Here is an 11,896-nt window from a genome sequence, read left to right as displayed (position 1 = left end):
CCGCCCCCCACCCCCTGGCGTCAGCCCCGAGAGACCCCGCGGAGCACGCCGCGGGATCAGCAGATCGCGCGCTCCGCGAGATCCGCCCTGCGCCGGCCTGGGCTTCCTCCCTCCGTGCGCGGGGACCGCGGCCCTGAAGACGCAGCAGCGGGGCCGGAGTCAGACCCACGGCCCTCGGAGTAGGCGCTGTCAGGAGCTCTCCTGTTCCCTTGAAAACAAGGGGTTTTTAGGACCGTTCATTTTCCTCGTAACGTAACAGTCCTAAACAGTGTTTTGGAGAACAACAGTAAAGTTGATATTAACTTGACGATGACAGAAAAAAAGAAACACTCGAATCAATGATCAAATTTTTGAATAAAGTGGGGGTCAGCAGGTGGTGTGGTAGTTAAGGGCGCTGGACCCCCACGTGGCCAACTGCTGTCTGAGTCCTGGACCTGGCTGCTTGCTTTGTCACTTTTCTCTCAAAAGCTCTCTCTCTCTCTCTCTTGTTCTCGCTCTGTCCCTCTCCGGTCAAATTAAAAAATAAGTAAATAAAGTTAAAATAATTTTTAAAAAAATTTTAGTAAGGCACTTTTCAAAACTTCAAAATCAAGCATAATTCAAATATGTTTTAGTTAAGCATTTTCACACTGACTCATTTCATTAGTTCAGTTTCAAGTACCACAACTTTTCTATCCAAAATGCTGTCTTTAGATACTTCGTGCTTATACTTTGTCTGCATAATCAAAATAAAGAAAAGATCATTTGTTCAGTCCCCCAAGTTGCCTCCTTCATATATTTTTCTAGTAGAAATGTTTTTAATCCTAAATTATCTCAATAATTACCTGTCACCAAAACCTAAGTTGTTTTACAGATCATTAAAATGAAAAAGAAACGTTCAGAAGTTTTTCTTGCTTAAGTACCTCAGATAAGATCTGAATAATCTATTTTAGCATATTGTGTTGTAATGTTGCTCACTAGTTGGTATTAATGACAGTTAAGTCATCAAAGTTAGTGTAACTTTTGTTCATGTAAAAATTCAGCAGATATATTTTTGTGTATGTGTGTAAATCTTTTAGCTCTAGTTTTTGTTTGTTTAGCTTGTTTCCTAAGAGAGACAGAGACATCCTTGACAGCATCCCCACTCCAGGATCTTCTCTCAGAGCCCTCAACCAGCCAGGATCAGGGGTAGATGCCCAAATATATCAAAAGCATGAACTGAAGCCTTCTCAAATGATCTCCAGCATCTAGCAGTAGCACTCCTTCCACCTGCAACACCATGTCTTTTCTTTTGTTTCCAGCTTTGGTAAGATATAACTAACAAAAATTATATAGCATATATTTTTTAAATGCAGCCTGTTATTTTAATATATGTATATATTATAAAATGACTATTGGAGCCAAGTTCATTTATTTAACATATCTATCACCTCCCCTAGTTATCATTTGTGTGGAAAGAACATTTAAGACATACTTTCTTAGCAAACTTCAAGTAAAAAATATAGTATTATTAGCTGTGCTGTACATTAGGTCTCCAGATCTTACTCATCCTATCCAACTGAAATTTTTTACCTTTTGACCATCTCCTCAATTCATTGTCTTCTCTCCCACTGCACCTGACAACAACCATTCTATCCTCTGCTTCTATGAGTTCAACTTTTTTTAGATTTCACATGTGAGATCATGCAATACCTTTCTATTGCCTGACTTAATCACTTAGCACAATGTCTTTTAGTTTTATCCATGTAGTCACAATAACAGAATGTCCTTTTTAAAGTTGAATAATATTCCATTGTATACATCAGGGTTCACCAATCCCCCAGCCTCTGACAGTGCTGGTCTGTGGCCTATTGAGACCCAACCACTGTAGGCTGTGCAGTGGGAGTGGGCAGTGGGCATCTGATGCCTGAACTCTGCCACCTTTCAGATCAGCAACAATATTAGGTTCTCATGGGAGCACAAACCCTATTGTTGTGTGATTGCATCATTGTATAATATATTGCAGTGTGGTAGTTTCTCTCCCACTGCACCTGACAACAACCATTCTATCCTCTGCTTCTATGAGTTCAACTTTTTTTAGATTTCACATGTGAGATCATGCAATACCTTTCTATTGCCTGACTTAATCACTTAGCACAATGTCTTTTAGTTTTATCCATGTAGTCACAATAACAGAATGTCCTTTTTAAAGTTGAATAATATTCCATTGTATACATCAGGGTTCACCAATCCCCCAGCCTCTGACAGTGCTGGTCTGTGGCCTATTGAGACCCAACCACTGTAGGCTGTGCAGTGGGAGTGGGCAGTGGGCATCTGATGCCTGAACTCTGCCACCTTTCAGATCAGCAACAATATTAGGTTCTCATGGGAGCACAAACCCTATTGTTGTGTGATTGCATCATTGTATAATATATTGCAGTGTGGTAGTGGTAGAAATGGGGTACATGGTGGATGTGGTGTCCTTAAGTCATCCTGGGACCAACCTCCCCATCCCTACCCTATCTGTAGAAAGACTGTCTTCCATAAGGCCAGTCCCTGTGCTGGCAAGGTTGGGGGCCACTAATATACATATAACATTTTAATTCATTCTCCCATCAGTAGACACTTAAGTTGTCTAACATTTCATATCTTAACTATTGTGAATAATGTTGTAATGAACATGGAAACACAGATCTCTCTTCAAAATACTGATTTCATATCTTTTGGATAATTCTCAAAAGTGGTATTGCAAGATCATATTCAATTCTGGATTGAATATGAATTCAGCATATTCTGAAATCTCTCTGCTGTTTTCCATAATGGGTATTAATTTATATTCCCACCACCAGTGTACAAATTTCCCTTTTTTTATTTTTTGAGAGGTTTTTGCTATAGGGCTTAAGCGCTTGCCAGACAGAGACAGAGAGACAGAAAGTGAGAAATCCCCCCCAGGGGAGGATAGCCACACCACAATCCCTTCTCCTCCCTTCTCCTCTCGAGATCTTGGGCACACATGCACACGTGCCCGGCGTGAGTTTTAAGCCACCGGGTCCAGGATGCGAACGGGTCGACTACATGGGAGTCCAGCGACATAGCCATTATGCTAACTGCTGGTCCCAACTTTCCCTTTTTTCAAAATCCTTGCCAACCCTTATCTTTTATCCTTTTATCAGCTATTTTAAGGTGTGAGAAGATACTTCATTGTGATTTGACTTGTGTTCTGTAATTAGTGATATTGAGCATTTTAAATGTATTGTAGCCATTTTTTATATCTTTTTTTTGAAAAATGTCTACTTGACTCTGTTACATGCTTTTAAATGGGGTTATTTTTCTTGCTACTAAGTGTTTCTAGTTCTTTATGTATTTTAGATGCTAACCTAATTTTATTCTTACTATATTTGTTTATAAAATATTTATCAAGTACTCCTTTTAAGGAAAACATGAGAAATAAACATAAAGGGTAGAGTTATCCAGTCCTTCTGGCACTGCATTTCATTGACCATCAAGAACATTTGATAAATCAAAGGAGCTGATCCTCTTCTACTTGACACTAGATTTTTCTTATAATTTGTAGAAATCTAGAAACATCAACTTACCAGGTTCTGAACATCACATTATTTGCATTTAAATTCACATCTATGCTTATCCTAATTACCTTCGTAAAATTATAACTGAATTCTAATAACAACACTATCACCAATCCCACAAAAATCTCTTGTGGAAAAAACAGTAACCATGCTCCATCAGGTGGAGAATTGTAAATAAAAGTTATGCTACCCTCTCTTTCCCACCCCTGCCAGTGAAATGCAATGCTCCACTGAAAAATTTTAGAATTTTGACTCAGATGAACATTTACCCTACCAATCACTTTCTGAGAAAGTGACTCCCATAAGATAAAAATCTTTCATAGCACCTTTGCCTCTTTCTCCATATATTCTAAACAGAATCTAAAGAAATCCCTTATTCAAACCTGCTACCCATGAGACTGCACAGTATTTCTTTTCCTCCTGTATCTGTCTCCTACCCACAATTCCTCTCTACTCTTTTCCTTATCTATTTTTTCAATTCAAACTATCCCTATCTCATCAAACTGCTTTCAGATAATCAATAACATATTTTAACTCCAAATCTGATAGTCTTTTCTATCTTAACCTTCCCTCCTCTTTTCCATATTTGGTTCCATTAAAACTTTGCAATCCTAACTCTTCTAGTTCTCCCACCTTTCCTATCGGCCTCTCCAATTTCGTCTTTTACTTCTTTCCCCTTCACCATCATCAGAGAATCTTATCCAAGTTTAATGCTGCCCTTATCTACACTCCTTTCTTTGAGTTATTCATCCATAATGGCTTCAATTATCAATTCTGTGCTATAACTTTCAAATTTATACTCCCAGTCCTACCCCATGATCTGAGAATTAGCCAAATATTTATATTCACATGTTTTTCCATCAATTTAGATTTAACCTGATCCAAATCCAAGATCATTTCTTCCTTACACTCTAACAGCCTGTGTCTGTAAGACAGTAATTCTCCCAAAAATCAACATACAAAAACTCAGTATCTTCTCTGAAATCTTCATCTCTCATCTCTTCATCTCTTGTGCTTTTTTTTCTTCTGTATATCTTTTATATGTATTTAGTCAACTCTGTAACAGTTTTTGTAATCAGACAAATATGAACTTAATTTCTGGCTCTGTTATTTGTTAAGTCAAAACTCTGGGCAAGTTTCAGTTTTCTAAAATGTAAAATGAGGGGAACCAGCAGTTAGCATAATGGCTATGTCGCTGGACTCTCACATAGTCGACCACGGTTCGCGTCCCAGACCTGGTGGCTTAAAACTCACACCGGGCGCGTGTATGTGTGTGCCCAAGATCCCGAGAGGAGAATGGAGGAGAAGGGATTGCGGCATGACCATCCCCCCTGGGGGGTGATTTCTCCCTTTCTGTCTCTCTGTCTCTCTCTCTCTGTCTGGCGAGCGCACGCGCACTATAGCTAAAACTTCTCCAAAAAAAAAAAAAAGAGTAAAATGTAAAATGAGAATTGTAACAACTGCAACATGATAGATTGGTTGCAAATATTAAATTAGATAATTTTATAAAGCCCCTAATATAATGCCCAATTATACTGCCCAATGCATAGAATAGGGGAAATACAGAAATTATCAGGATGAAGCTTCTTTAAATTCCAGCTACCAATTGTATGATCTTTCTTACATCTTCATCAGTATTCTCTCCTGTTAGAATAGCAGAGCTGTCTCTCCTCTTAACTAAAGCTAATTCCTCTACCCCATAGTTTGAGTGCCATTTGTCTTGCACCTTCTCAGAATGTTAAAATATCAAAAATATCAAATATGCTCTTTCTTTCATTTAGTCTCTTCCATTCAGTGGGATCCTTCCCATTAGCTTTAAACATGATCAAGTCTCTACCGGTTTAAAAAAAAAAGGAGAGAAGGAGGAAAAGAGGTAGAGAGTGAAGGAACAAGGAAGAAAGAAGGAAGGGAGAAGGAAAGGAATTGATCGACCCTCAACACTAAAGATTCTATCAATCAACATTTTTCTCTCACCCTATTTCTCTCACAGCCAACCTGTTTTCCAAACAGTTGTCTGAACTCATACTGTCTCCCTCCTGGCTCATTACTCCATTTACCACAGTCTCCTTTCTAGCCCTATTATGCCATAAAATTTGTTCTTAGAATGCAATGCCAGAGAGCATGTGTGTTCGCCAGGCAGAGAAAGAGAAAGCATCCCAGTGGGGTTATTTACTCCACAATCCCTTCTCCTCCATCTCTCCATCCTGTCGGAATTTGGGGCTTGTGCACACACGTACCCAATGTGTTTTTCAAGCCACTGGGGCTAGGATTCCAACTGTGGTCGGTCATGTGGGATCTGACTTTCCTTAACCACCAGGCTATGGAGCTGTCCCTATCCTTCCTTCTTAAAACATAGTTACTTACCTGATATTTCTCCTAATTTCAGTAATTTCTCTATCTTCTCTTTCAGGCCTATCTTTTTCTACTTAGCCATTAAATGTTATAAATTTATGAGACTCAACCATGAGCCTTTTCTCATTGTGTACTCCAAGTGCCTGTTTTCCTATATGACCAGTATACAGATGACTCACAAATGTATATCTTTAGCTCAGATCTCTAGCATCAATCCAAGTCAGTAGTTGCAAACAACTTAAGCAAAAATAGAATTTGTTAGGAGGATATTGTGTATCGTGAAAATCCCTGGAATAGCTAGAAAACCAGACTCTGAGGCTATACAAGAAGCATTACCCAAACTCACATTGCAGATTTATTGATCAAGACACCAGCACCACAACCAAGCACTAAGGAATGCAGCTAACACACTACGACAAACACTACCACTGCTGTCCTACAAACTATCTTACTTCCATTGTCACCACTGCCAGGAAGGATTCTTCCTAGGGCATACTTCTTTTCATTATTCATTCCTAATTCAAAACTCTAGGCGAGTACATTTGATTAAAGACACCTAGGTCACATATTGACTCTCTTCTTTGACCCAGACTAAGTTGGAGAATTTTCTAAATACAGGAAATGAGTTTAAGGAGCCAGCAGATGACATAGCAATTATGTCACTGGACTCCCACATGACCAACCATGGTTTGAGTCTCAAGCCCAGTAGCTTGAAACTCATGCCAAGCATACATGTATGCATGCCCAAGATCCCAGAAGGAGAATGAAGAAGGGCCAACCCCCCGGGGAGGGGGTGATTTCTTGCTTTCCCTCTCACAGTCTCTGTCTCTCTGTTTCTCTCTCTCTGACAAGCACATGTACCCTAAAACAAAAACCTCTTTTTTTTTTTTGGAGAGGTTTTTGCTATAGGGCACGTGCGCTCGCCAGGCAGAGAGAGAGACAGAGAGACAGAAAGGGAGAAATCACCCCCCAGGGGGGATGGTCACACCACAATCCTTCTCCCTCCATTCTCCTCTTGGGCTCTTGGGCACGCACGCACACGCGTCTGGCGTGAGTTTTAACTCACAGGGTCCGGGACTCGAACTGCGGTCAAGTACGTGGGAGGCCAGCGACATGGCCATTACACTAACTGCTGGCTCCCAAGCAAAAACCTCTTAAAAAAAAAAAGAAAATAAAGAGGAAGAAGAAAATAAATTAGTTTACATGCTGGACAATAAAAACTAAAATTTAATAGCAACCGTACATGATACCTATCTTGAATTCCAGACTCCTTCTCTTCTGTCAACAAGAGAAGCTGTCTTAGTTTGTTTCTGCTGCTATAAGAAAATACTGTAGACTGGGTAATTTATAAATAACAGAAATTTATTTCTCAAAGCTCTTGAAAAGAAAAACTAGGAAGTTCAAGATCAAGGCACCAACAAATGTGGTATCTGGTAAGGTGTTGCTCTCTTCTTCCAAGTTTCTGCCTTTCCAGGAGGAACAAATGCTGTGTCCTTGAACAAGGTGGAAAGAACAGAAAGGATGGAAGGGACAACTCATTCCCTCTAGCCTTTTTATAAGGGCACTAATCCTATCCATGAGAGCAAAGTTCTCATGGCCTAATCATCTTCTAAAGGCCCCACCTCTTAATACTACTATATTGAGGATTAAGTTTCAACGTGAATTTTGGAGGGACACAAACATTCAAACCAAAGCACAAGTCTAAACACAATTCGTGTTTTCCTCCATTAATACTTGGCCTCTTCCATTATTCTTTCTTGTCATGAATGATACCAGTCTCCATTTCCACATACCAGAAATATGTACCATCCTTCGACAACCTTCCTTTCCTATCATTCCTATATCAGATCCATCATGAGTTCTCTGTCACCCAACCCACCCCACGCCCATCAAGTTTTTGCCATAGTGCACATGCACTCACTGGATAGAGACAGAGAGAAACAGAAGGAAAGTGAGAAATTATCTCCCAGGGGATGGCTATGCTGCAGTCCCTTCTCCTCCATTCTCCTGGAATTTTGGGTACACATGTATAGGCACCCAGCGTGAGTTTCAAGACAGCAGGTCCAGAACTCAAATCACAGTTGGCCATGTGGGAGTCCAGTGCCTTAGCCACCACACCACTTGCTGCCACCCCCCATCATGAATTCTAACAATTTGACCTCTTAAATATCTTTCCAATCCATCCATTTCTCTCCATTTCAATTGCCACCAGTTACCATAATTCTTTCACCTGACTTGAAATAGCTTCCAAATCTTTTTTTTTTCTGTATATCTACTCTGGCTCTCTTGTTAATTTTCTATCCATCCTGTGACAGAGCAATTCTTTTTTATTTTTTTTTTGACAGAACAATTCTTATGTTAATTAATCTCTCTCTCTCTCATTCACACACAAACACACACACCTTTTTTAGAGATTTTTGCTATAGGGTTTATGCGCTCACCAGAGAGACAAAGAGACAAAAAGTGATAAATCACCCCCCTACCCCCACCCAGGGGAATGGCCTGGTCATGCCACAATCCTGTCTTCTTCATTCTCCTCCCAGAATCTTGGGCACACATGCACAAGAGCCTGGAGTAGTTTCAAGCCTTCGAGTCTGAGACTGGAACTGCAGTTCGCCATGTGGAGTCCAGCAACATAAACATGCATCTGTTGGTCCTATGTATACCTTGAAAATATGTCAGTGTCTTCCTACCCAGTAAGGACAAAATTCTCACATAACCTATCAGGCACCTTTGATCCTATCTATCTCCAACTGTATCTTCATGTCTGCAATGCAGTTCTATGAACCTTCTTTTATTTCGAGTTTTTATTTTTTTTTTCCTATCAAAGTGACCATCATATAGAGAGTTTGTGCTCTAAAACAATTAAATAACACGATGCAACTTTCTACTGAGGGGTTTCATGGGTTGTGTCCATCACAGAACTTGGACAGGAAATCCTTTGGCTTTGATGCTTCTGTTTAATGAAAGGACTACATAACATGTGTCCGCTGTTTCCAAACTTTCATCATTTCCTCCAGTTTTAGCTTCCCCTTAATCACCAGAAGACCTACTGCACTAAGGTCTGTAATGCGGGAATTCTTCATAAACATTTCTCGAATTTTATTCCATCCCTGTTTCACAGTGATGTCTAGGTGGAATAAGTGCACCTCTTCTTGGCCTCATTCACATCCCGACTGAAGATGGGCTTCACAGAGGTGCTGGCCACAGGCAGCCTGGCGGACACCGATCACTGCCATCTTGCTGAGGCCATTTTGCCAAGGTAGTCTGTCTTACCAAGGGTGTCATGCCACTGTCTTTTAGCTCTTAGCATGCTCTTTTCCATCTCGGGAGCATTGTACTTTCCGGCTACTCAGCCTGGAATGCTATCCTTTTTTGATTCATATCCTCTTACTTAGTCTTCAACTCCCAAGTTTCATAGCCTCAGCAATGTCCATTATAAGCTCTCATATTTTATGATTCTACTCTTTATTGCCATTCGTACCGTTGAATAATCCATTATTTGTGTAATTATTGTATAAATATCTATCTTACCCACTACACTGTAAACTCCATGTGAACAGGACCATCCCCCACCCCACTCTCCCCAATACAAACAACTTGAAAGCCACAATGAATAGGTTATAGCAGTAATTTGTCATTATGTCTATAATCCTAATTCAATTCACAAGTACTTCCAAGGGAATAATTCCTACTTCATTCTAAGAACAGTCCTTATAGGGCAAATAGTTAGAGGAGAGAAAGTGAAGCAATGTGAATCTTCTAAGCACAATTTATTTACATAAACAGCAATGAGATCAGTGGGACAAACAACAGGCTTAATGTGTGCCAGGATTTTCAGATATGCTTTATTGAATTTACATTTTAATATCAAACAAAAACTCCTTCTTTTTGTTCCATCATTTGATCCTGTGTCTGAATCATTGTTGCTAACTTCCTTGGACAAAATAGGCTTTATACTGCCATCATCACCTTGAACTACCGTGTCACTAATATATGACAATATAGTGTAATTGACAATTCTGCCAACCTTTTATTTTTTTTAAGTTTATTTATTTATCTCTTCCATGAGCCAGAGAGACAGCAATTTCAACAGTGTTTTAATGCTGCAATCCACCCTCAGCCTAGGGCAGCCCCGGGTCATGGGCATGTGCCCAGGCTATTCAGGAAGGTCTGAGGTCTCTGGATGCAATCCTGAAGACTTTTCATGAGTCAACCTCAAAGAGTATCATGTTTTATTGCTATGCTACTGTCCAGCTTCTCTTCCTTCTCTTCTTGACCAAACTCTCAATACTAGCAGGTTTCCTTCTGAGTATATGCAAACCTTATTAGATAAATGCAAACAATCAAACAAACCAGACTATTTTATTCTGGTCAACCTTACGGACACCACTTATTGTTAATCTGACTCATTCATTGCTTTACTTTTCATGCATCATTAATTCTACTTTGGGCATGAACCTGTTTCCCCTAAAATATGTAAACTTATTTCTAAAACCCTACCAACTGAGATTTTCTATTTCAATTTATTTCCCATTATTCTATCCCTTATGTCACATAATTCTTTAATTTCATTTCTCATTTTTGCTCACAGTTGTATCCCTAGCACCTAATGCAGTACTCGGCATATGATAGTCATTTAATTAATGACTAAATGAAATGAATGAGAAGTAGGTGCTCAAAAAATGGTTACATCATTTCACATCTAGACTACTATAAACTGGGGATAAATTTTTCTCCCTTCGATCTGACCAGTAGTCTTTCTAGTATGCCCTACGACGACACTGATTTTTCTTACATCTAATATACTTTTCTTTACATCAAATTGGACTGCCTCTGCTTTATCTTAAGACCATCTAATAATTTTATCTCACTTTTATTTACCAACGAAATCTCTTATTTTAATCAGAATAGTTCTCTTGCTGACCCAAGAAGACACTATGTCTATTTAAGTCTCCATGACTTTGTGTTCAAGTTGTTCCTTTCAATTAGAAAGTTTTTTCTTCTTGACCAAATCAAGATCTATCCATTCTTCAGTATTCAAACACCTGCTTCTTTAGAAAGCCTAGTCTATTGTACATATACCTTTTCTCTGAAGTCTATAGAACTTTCCAGACCACTGTGTGTAGTACTTGATTAAATAGTATGCAAAACACTGATTATAAAGATGAAGGCAGTCCTTGCTATCAAAAACCTTATCAAATAATAATAGAGATAGATATTGATGTGATTAATAGAGATTTGTGTATGTGGTTGGGATGATATTTTAGTAATAATTGAAACAATAACCTTTAGTTTAAAATCGGTCAACAGCTCAGGATCCCAGCATTTACACCCATATGATTCGAATGATAAGACATTAGCAAAGAGATGATTTACAGAGATACGGACAGAAACAGTATATGATATTTTACTGCCAAAGGTTAATGTCTAGAAACCAAGATTCTAGCAACAAGTGCTTCCATGACTTCCAAAAGGTTTGCACAGCTTTCCAAATGGTTAGTCAGTCACCAGTGCATACCATACAACTATCTATTCCACAGCAGAGACCAGAAAGAATCCAAAGAACATCAAATATGTCAAAGCTGTATCTACTGCACCATAAAAGTCACATTTGCTTCATCCCCTATAAAGATGCTGTTTTTAAAGAGGCACAGAAAGGCAGAGGAAATCTATAAGGTCTGGTATTTATCTGAAAAAGACTGAGTTATGTACAAGGAACTTTTTTTTTTTTTTTTTTGGTAGAGGTTTTTGCCTTAGGGCACATACACGCACTGGAGAGAAAGACAGAGACAGTGAGAGGGAAAATGAGAAATCATTCCCCACAGGGATGGTACTACAATGCTTTCTCCTCCCAGGATCTTGAGTATGCACACGCATGTGCCTGGCATGAGTTTTAAGTCACCCAGTCCAGGACTAGAACCATGGTCAGCCATGTGGGTGTACAAAGACGTAATTGCTACACCAACCCCTGTAAAGGGACCCCTGTAAAAGGAACT

The 11,896-nt window shown here is 39.3% G+C and overlaps 1 pseudogene; it reads right to left on the bottom strand.

The window, feature by feature from the left end:
- Positions 1 to 8,797: 8,797 nt before the first annotated feature.
- LOC114007164 (NADH dehydrogenase [ubiquinone] 1 alpha subcomplex subunit 6 pseudogene) lies at positions 8,798 to 9,136 on the bottom strand (annotated as a pseudogene).
- Between the last annotated feature and the right edge of the window lie 2,760 nt (positions 9,137 to 11,896).

Source organism: Tupaia chinensis, unplaced genomic scaffold, assembly GCF_000334495.1.
Source record: "Tupaia chinensis unplaced genomic scaffold, TupChi_1.0 Scaffold000133_1, whole genome shotgun sequence".
NCBI lineage: Eukaryota > Metazoa > Chordata > Mammalia > Scandentia > Tupaiidae > Tupaia > Tupaia belangeri.
The sequence above is the reverse complement of the archived record's forward strand: the minus strand, read 5'-3'. Positions and strand labels throughout refer to the sequence as shown.